A 9,361-nucleotide genomic window follows, 5' to 3' on the forward strand; every position below is an offset into this window, starting at 1 on the left:
CCTTACCCTTTCTCCAGGGAACGTTGCGAGGAGCTTTGCGAGTCGAGAGCGATGGTTCCCCCCCGAGAATCCCTCGGTGCCGGCTGGAGTTCGATCACCACTCGATCTCGTCCAGTCTCACTTGCAAGGTCCCATCTGGGTTGCCAAAACTGTTGCCGAAATCCGGAATAAAACTCCTTAACAGCAATGAGAAGTTAAGAAGCAGGCACTCCTTTATTGCAGCGCTGGGCACACGGGGGATCGCTCCACCTATCGTGTGCACCTGTCTTGTCTAACAATACAGTTAAATACACACCTGTTATACATATTCACTAGATTTCCAAGCAAAATGTTAATTCCTTTTCAATGATTGGTCTTTTAATCCTACCACCTTATTAATATTCCTATGTTAAAACAATCATTGGTCAATTTCACTTAACTCTACGAGATGGGAAGGGTAAGGGGGTTTCCAAGCAGCAAACTGGTGTCCATGACGGTTTCCTTAGTTTTTGAAACAAAACATAGAAAGACCAGTATCTTCCTGGTGAGGTTTCTATGGTTTGCTTATTTCAAACTTAACAATACTAAGGTTCCTATAGTCACACATAACACAGTTCCTAAAGTTTCTAAGTTCCTATGACTACATTTCAAACTTAACACTCCCATACCTATGCTTCACAATTTTCTACTTCTTAATCAAACCAAACTCTTATATATATATAACTGGATTTTAATTTCTTTATCAAAATATATTCAACAAATATGCATATAAATACGGATGCTGAAGATTTTGGTTGGTTTCCTAAAGATAGATAAGGAGCAGACCAGACTGGCTTATAACTGTGTATGTCAGCTTTATATTACCTGTAATGTCACAATCAAAATGAAGGCTACATTGTGTTGGCAATGAAATAACAACATAAAGGATGGTCCCTGAATAGGATCATATCTAGGATCATCAGTCTGACCTGTTGAAAGGTGGAGAAGGAGCTATTGTCACCATTTATAGATCAGGAATGGATGCATAAAAGTAAAAGGCTGAACTGTCATTCTAGGTGAGCACAAATTAAGGAGCAGGTGGAGCTGGGCCATTTGTGGATATGTATGGCAAGGGAATGAAAGGTGATGGGTGTAAAGTGAAACGAGAGGTTGAGATTGACATAAGGAAAAGAAAAAAAAAATTCCCGTGAAGGGGACCTTCAGCATCATGGTCTGAATTCAGAGTTGATCCTGCTTTGAACAAGAGGTTGGATGAGAGACCTAAGAAAATGTTAGAAATGCAGAATTAGATCCTCAGCTGGAGCAGGCTGGCTTTATCAACCTTTAACATCTCTTATAATTTTCAGTCATGTTATATAAAATGCAGTGTGCAGGTCTGAAACATTGCTTTAAAGCACAGTTGTTTCTTAATAAGTAGTGAACATACAGAATCAGTCTTGGCATATAAAAAGAAAGGATAGTTTTCAGTTGTGTGGCATCAGAGCTTGCTGAAACACTGATGACTTGTAATGCTGTAGTGTGGTGCCCATAGAAGATGTTGTACAGCCTTCACAAAGTTCTTTGAAAGTATTTGTGCTCAGCCTTCAACAGGATATATTTAACAAGTGAATTTTTTCCCCCAGGGGAATCCTGCTCATTCGTCTCAAATTTTAAGGACAATTTATGGCATGGAAACCTGAAGTTATTTAATCAGGAACAAACCACAGGAATGTAAACAAATTATGCAGGAGAATGAATAAAGTATTTTTAGCAATCTGTGGGTGTAGCAGCTAAATCTGGTGTGAGTCATCCTGTGTCCTCCCTGGTAGACCTCAGACTTGGGATGGTTACAGGGTGAGAAATGCTGTCCAGGACATAGGACTCTGCTCCCACATACCTGCCCTGGGGGGGGCTGACTTTTAATGGAAATTGAAGCACTCAAAGCTCAACGACTAGAACTAGTGATGACTATATTAACAAAGTATCACAAATGAAGCTTTTATGCATAATTTAAAGTGATGCTATTACTTGATATTTGAATGTAAGGAGTCCGATAAGATATGGTTTGATTCATCCCATTTGTTCCAATGTTTTGTGCAGGAAAAGCAAAAACATGTTTGAGATGAGGATTTTGAAGTGTTTCTTCTAAATAACTGAAGGTAGGTGTTATTGCTCGCAAGTTCCTTGAGAGGGCAGACCAAAAACTTGCTGTGAGCAACGTAAAAGAAGTTGCAAATTTAGGAAATGAGCAAAGCACAAGAATGTAAACAGTAGGAGCGGTCTGTCCTGGTCCTGCACGTAGGAGAAGCTCTCTGAAACTGGAGAGGGAAAGAGAAGGATGTTAGGGAGAACCGGGAATGGAGAGTCTGCTGCATGGGAAAGTTTTTGAAGTGATGAACAATCTCTTTGCACATTCAAGGCTTATCAGATGTGCCTGATCTAGATGCATATCTACTTGATAGTAAAGATCTGATTCCAGGACATCTAAATTGAGTTACATGATATTAATTTTATAATAGGCACTTTGCCTATGTAAATCAATACAGAGCACTTAGGAAGTATTTCAAAACTCTTTCCTTAAGGACACTTGGAGATTTCCCAGTAAATGATTTTGCCCCAGCTGACCCTCAGAGAGGTACTTCCTGTGCTAGAGGTAGTTGGGAGTATAAATCTGATTAAATCAAAACCCAGGCTGTACGGAAACTGTGCAAGGGAATAAAACCAGACTTTTGGTACACAACCTGGGCCTGAGTGATCCTTCCCCTTCCTGCAGACAGCAGCCATGTGGAGCTTCCCAGCACTGACACCAGTGCTGCATGCACCTGCCCTCCTTTATAGCCTGGCTAATGCCCAAAGGTCTGGGCTACATAGCAGCTGAGTGTATTCAGAGCAAAATTGCATGTGGCACACGTATGCCAGGTCACTTATGGTTATGTTGACCAACACAGGTTTTGCAAAGATCCTTGGGGAAGGAGAAAGAAAGGACAGACACCATCTGCTTATTACAGGCTTTGGTCCAAATGAGAAAGGATCCTCCATCACAGCCACTAAGACAAGCATCATGGCTAAATCTGTAGGACAGGTGTGGTGGTGGTAAACAGCGGCGTGACTTTAGTGGTGGATGGTAGCTACTAGCATTTGGCTTGCTGATCTCCTATTAAATAGACCACTACTGGAGACACATTCATGGGGCTAGACTCTTACAGGGTACCAGTATTCAAAATACATGAATATTATGTATTCACACGCAATGTAAACTGAGCATAATGAATACCAGATTGTTGAAGGGAAGAGAGATGTCTGGCTTCCACTGTCTTGGAATTTGTCCCATGCAGTTTAAAAAGCATTGGGGTATGCATGGGGCGATTTGTTTAAAATTAAAAAAAGCTTTTTATGAAAAAATGCAAAATAATCATCTCACCTGAAAAATGATGCTCGCAATTCTCATACATGTATTTCTAAAGTGTAGGTGTTTCTTAACATGTGGGTGTCTAAATCTGAAGGCAGAGGCTTAGTTTTGCAATGCTCTGCATGTATACAAATATAATTAATGTTTATGAAGCATACTGGAAACTGTATTTGTTATTACTGAAAGGATCATACAGCAGCCATCAGCAGTGGGGTTTGATTTATGGAAAAAGTTGTTGCAGATTTGATTTGCAGACGCCAAGAACTTGAGTAGATTAGTATGGAGAAAATGTCCTGGGGGATGGGGAAGGCTGTTGGAAACACAGTCCCCTGGAAATGACAACAGGGGAAAAGGTCTGTGTTTTAAAATCTTGGGAGGTAGCAGCTTTTGTCACTGGCTGAAGGGTGTGAACTTTGATGTAATTTTTCATAGATTTACTGCTGTAGGCCCAGCCAAAAATTATCCACTTATATTTGTCCTTTTTAAAAAAAAAAATTTTGAAAGCACAGAATAATGAGGGACAGGAAAAGTGATTGAACCTTCTGAGTTTCAGAACATAGATAATTAAAAGCAGAATAGCTCCTCTGCTGGGCCTGTAGTACCTCTTGGGGGGAACATGAGTGCATTAAAGCTCAGCCTAATAACTCATTAGTCCTAGCTATTAAGGTATGTTGGCCAATATATATATATATTTGCTTTGCACTATTAAGTTGCACGTACCCACATTGCAGATTCTTCTTGCGCAAGTTGTCCCAACGAAGTGACCCAGAGAGAGGGTTCCAGTGCCCTGCTCCTGCCTCTACATGCTTGGTCAATGATTTTTGTTCTATTTTTGGGGAATAGCCTTGTGAGTAGGCTGGGAAATTCATTCTAGTACTTCAATTAATTTAAAAATCACATCTGCTGTGCAGGCATCTGTGCTTCTGACAGCCTGAGAAGGAATGTGGAGGAGGTTTCATGGTGCTCCATGCTGCTGCAAGCCAGATAGCTTTCCATGAACAGCTTCAGAAGTGAACTGGCACTGCACCGTGCAGGGTGCAGCACCCTCCAGAGACAGCAACATCTTTCTTCCATGCAGAAATGCAGTTTGGATGAATTCTTGAAAAATGCAAAAGCTTATAATTATTGAGTGGTGATTTAGTTAATGCTGGCATGGGTGCTGAGCCTCAGGAAGGTGATAATGCCACTTATAGTGGGACTCACAAGCGTTCAAAAATAAAGTGTAGAGAAAAAAGGAAAAGCAAAATATACATGCTGCATGACAGTATTTAATGGGAATGAGAAGCTGAATATACATGTGCAAAATTAGATGGATAGGATATAATCAGAAGAGTTCCAGGACTTCATGAGGGTCTACAATGAATCTCCAGTTCCATGATTTTGCACAGATTGTTCTTCTTTGATCAGAAGTATTTTACAAAGAAATCTGCTATTACAATTGCTTGAAGTCATTTTTTTGCCCTGGCTTGCATCAAATGAGATATAGGCAGAAAAATAAGCTGGGAAACCATTACATCATGGGTCTAAGCAGAAATAAAGCACAAGAAAGACTTACAAATGCCTAATTTTAAGAAATGCCAAGTAGACCTGACTTTTTTTTTAATGGTAAATGCTGATTCAGTAAAAGATACAAGTGAATATGAATTTTGATAAAATTTAGTTTTGGAACCCAAGATTTTCAGTCATATAATTTTAAAATTTTATGCTTTTTGAGAGAAATTGATAATAAAAAGTCAATGGTGGCATAAAAACTTGAATTTATTGAGAGATACATTTTTATCAAACCAAAAAATTTTTTCTAAAAATCTTGTTTCTTGGAAAATTCTATTTTTTATTTCATCCTAATTTTGAATAAGATCAATAGTGAAATTTCAATTTCTTGTAGTTTGGAAATTCTAGTCCTCATGCAGGTCTAGTGCCAGGAAGCCATGCTTTTATTGACTCCACTGGGAACTGTGGGAGCTCAGCACTTCTATGATCCATTATCCATAAACTTAGTCATGATCTGTCTTACTGTTCAGTTTTGCTTTTCATGTAATCCACAGATATCCATGTTGGGTTTAGGTTGGCCTGCAAGTTCTATTACAAAATGGTTTGGACAAGTGAGGAGAAAAAGGATTAAAGTTTCCTGTATCATAAAATGATAATCCTGAGTTACATGCTGTCCCAGAACCACACATACCCCTAAACCCATGAGATCCCCTGGAACCAAGTAAGTTTCTGATATCGAACAATGCAGTAGATCCCACTATGGTTTGCTGAGGGAAAGTGGTGAGAGTTGGGCCAGGATATATCACAGAATATGGTGGCAAGTCAGGGTCCACTATGTCCACTATTGTATCGGGATATTTTACGACACAGGTCTCACTGGAGGTGAGGGCAAACGGCTCAGGGCATATCACCCCCGGCGGCACGCAGCACTCGTTGTAGGGAGACATGTGATAGATCCAGACCTGAAACACAGGAGGAGGGAAGAGGAAAAAAGGTAGTCGTTAGTCCAGCAAGAAGTTTACATATTAGATATCAAGATTTTGGGAAGACAGGGTTGCATGCTGGATATCATGATTGCTGGCAAAAGGGGAAATTACAAAGTGCAAATAGTTCAGGTGATAGTTAAATATTTGTCCAGTTTCCTTTTCCCATCCAGTAACTCTTCTCTTTCCTAAGTAACCCTTTTGAACTTCATTGTTTCAATATCTGATTATATTTTCTAGATCACCACTGTTCTCATCCTAAAACACTCTTGTCCTATTGCTCGTCTTCTCTTCTTCCCAGGATTTTCAGTGTGTTGCACTGCTCTGTCTCACTCCTATTGCCAATTCAAACCCTGCTGAAAGCCATAACCCCAACTCAACTCCATGTTTTAAACTTCAATTTTAATCCTCACTGCACTGGCAAAACCAAAACATGGGGGTGAAGCTAGTTATCTCATCTCACCTGGTTAGAAGTGGAACAGTATGATCTGGGATGGAGATCCACCCATCTTTCATTAGTCTCATTAATATATCATCTGGATTACAGTATCTTATATTTGAAATCACACAGCTCTTTAAAACTGTACCTGATATCAAGGCCAGATTTTCCTGGGCATTGTATAATTATAGATTAACAGGCTGTCGTTGCCCTGAATTGTGCCCACACTAATTAGGCAAGGCAAACAGAGTGAAGGAGAAGTGATAATTTTCTTTACTTTATCAGTGTGAAACTGATGTGGAAGAGATTAAGGGCTGGCATAAAGGATGGGCCTGAACTGATTTCCCAAATGAGTCCCCACATTTACCCCAGGAGTCTGGCAGAGACAAAATTCAGGGGAGATTTCTTGTGTCTCCATCTAAACATCTTGTTTTTGCCACACGCCATTGTTGCCTTCTCCAATCCTCAGGGCTGCATCTTCAGCTTTTTCCAATTGACCCTATGCCTTTGACTTGAAGGTAGAGAAAAAGGCAGCAGCAGAATATTTTACTAGCTAAGGAGCTGGATCTGAAACAGCTAGTTTTGCCTTTGGGAAAAGAATTGCTACCACAGATCAGTCTAAGCGTAGGGATCCTTGAGTGGTCCAATGCAGACAAACAATTTGTCAAAGCTCACCCTAGTACTCATGAAAAGAGGTGAAGAAGGAGCGCTTGTACGTTCCTTCTAGATTTGGAATTCAACACTATAAATATATTTTAAACAAAACCAGCAGTAAAGTGGCTTTTTAGTATGAAAAATCTGAGTTCCAGTCTCTGTAGGATTTTGAAAATATTTAGGACAAGTTCTCCAACTGTTAAAAGACACAATAGCTTCCTTGAAGACAGCTGAGGGTAAGAACATCATAAAGAATTCTTTTTTTCAATGGTAATTTCTTTAATGAAACCTAGTATTTACAATATGAAAAGAATGCTTGCCAGTATGAAATTACTGAGATCCTTTAGAGTTCTGAGGGAGTTTTATATGCCGTCCCTGGTTTAAATGAACTGCTGTCCTGAACACTAATGTAGTTTGCAAAGGCCAGCTTTCACCTCTGAAGTGTAAAACTTAAATTGACTTAAAACTAAAAGGACAATAGAAAGTATATTTCTGGAAGAATACCCCCTTGCCATTTCCTAAGTTTAACCTATCATTTGATAATAGTTAGATAGTAATAAATAATTGATTCAAAATTGACTTACCAGGATCACCAAGGAGAAGAGTTTAAGAAAAGTGATTAGAAGAGTTCTACGTAGCAAATGCTTTTATACACTTAGTCAAATTGCCTGGAGGATGTGACACCCTTTTTGCATAAAGTCTTAATTAGTTGCAAAACAAACTTTGCTGCATGCATAACTTCTGTAAGTAATGAAACTGTTTTGCTTGCTGTTTGTGTTTGTTAGCTGTTGGATCTTCACATAGTGTGCTAAATACATACTACACCCCACAGGCAGGATTCACTTTAAAATTTCATGGGTCAAAAAGAACTTGATATATTTCATTAACCACATTTCAGTTATATCATGAGTTGATCAAGCATTCTTTTATTTGCTTTTTTTTTTTCCCCCCTCAAATTCAGTCTGTGAAAGGGATTCAAGGGAGCATCAGCAGCACCATTTTCTTTCAGGGAACAGGATTTTATTTTCATTTCCCAAATCTGACATGTTGTCCAGTGTGGAATAGAAAAGAGTTTTCCTCTGAAATGCCTTACAGGGCATTAAACTTAACAGTATACAGCTGTTATCCCTCTCAGTGAATATTCATGGATGAGGAGAACAACTCAGTTTGTAGCCATTTTCCCAATGAGACTGGTCATCTCTAAATAGGATTGATTCCTAGGGACAGTGCTCTATGTTATCTAACATCCACTTTAGTCTTTACAAATAGTGCTTGCATAGGATTTAAGTGGAGCATGTGGATTTGTATCAGGTCTCTTTGCAGGGTTTGACCATGTTGCAATTAAAGGCAGGTAGATGCCACCTACGTTTGGTTTTTTTTTTTTTTTTGCCACTGACTCAAAGTGAAGTCACAGAGCATCACAGAGCTGGTTGTTTTCTGTTTGGTCCGTCCTCCCCCCCCCCCCGCCCCCAGCTTTTTGACTGGGTTGAAAAGGACAGTATTATAGGAAAGGGAAGGTTGCAATGGACTGTACTCTGACACTGGTGTTTCCATCCAGGCTGTGTTTTTCTGTGACAGTACTAAGTGAAGACTGGTGGTGGGGAAAGTACACAAGAAATAGCTCTATCCTGAGAAGAATTGAATTTAACACAAATGAGAGACATAAGTTCAATATAAGACTACCAAAGAATCGGAGAAAATGGAATCTGTCAGTTTGTCAAGATCTTTATGAATGAGCCAGACACGTGGATTTAAAAATGTTTTTATAAACACTTTAAAGAGGAAATCAGTATGACAGAAATATCTTTTTAAAGAAGGAGAGGGAAATCAGGATTCATGTGAAAACAGATTTCTGAAAAAGCCACCAGTTAGTACAGTTAGTTTTTTGGCATAATAGTCACCTGACGTGCCAGCTCATAAATCAGAAACAGTTTTTTTTAATACATAAAGGCTATTCTTAATTAAAATCTTATTGTAATACCAGGGATAGGGATCACTTACATATTTGGGGACACACTTAACAAGTACAATACAACTCGCTGTGTTGCATTAACACAGCTGATGCACAATGCTTTATCTGCACGAATGACTGGGAATCAGTTTGAAATCTTTTGTTCTGTTCACAAGTTCCCATAAATGCTTTTGCCTTAGGACCCCTGCTTACATCCTCCCAAGCTACAGATGATTTATGATATGAAGGAAAATTTTAAGTAAATAATAATTACGAACAAAGGAATCCTTCCTCCCAGTTTGCAGAGCAAGGAAGGGAGGTATGTCATCTTCCTAGTACCACACAACGGCTGCCTTTCGCTTTGAATATAAATCTTGTGAAAGAGAAATAATAGTAGTATCGATAGTCTTTGACATGAGGTTCTAGGGCCTGATGGTTGCTTTAAGACAGTGAAGTTTAGTGTGGGACTAAAAAGC

At 39.2% G+C, this 9,361-nt stretch overlaps 1 long non-coding RNA gene across 2 annotated transcripts; it reads right to left on the bottom strand.

Moving 5' to 3' along the window:
- Positions 1-4,617: 4,617 nt before the first annotated feature.
- On the bottom strand, positions 4,618-7,576 carry LOC128146429 (uncharacterized). 2 transcript variants are annotated; one of them, XR_008236761.1, is made up of 3 exons: positions 7,519-7,576; positions 5,550-5,820; positions 4,618-5,446 (listed from the first exon to the last, which is right to left on the bottom strand). It is a non-coding gene; the product is annotated as an uncharacterized LOC128146429 (long non-coding RNA). The 2 variants fall into 2 exon arrangements; XR_008236760.1 differs by having other exon boundaries at positions 4,618-5,820.
- Between the last annotated feature and the right edge of the window lie 1,785 nt (positions 7,577-9,361).

The sequence above is a fragment of the Harpia harpyja genome, chromosome 9 (assembly GCF_026419915.1).
Source record: "Harpia harpyja isolate bHarHar1 chromosome 9, bHarHar1 primary haplotype, whole genome shotgun sequence".
Classification (NCBI taxonomy): Eukaryota; Metazoa; Chordata; class Aves; order Accipitriformes; family Accipitridae; genus Harpia; species Harpia harpyja.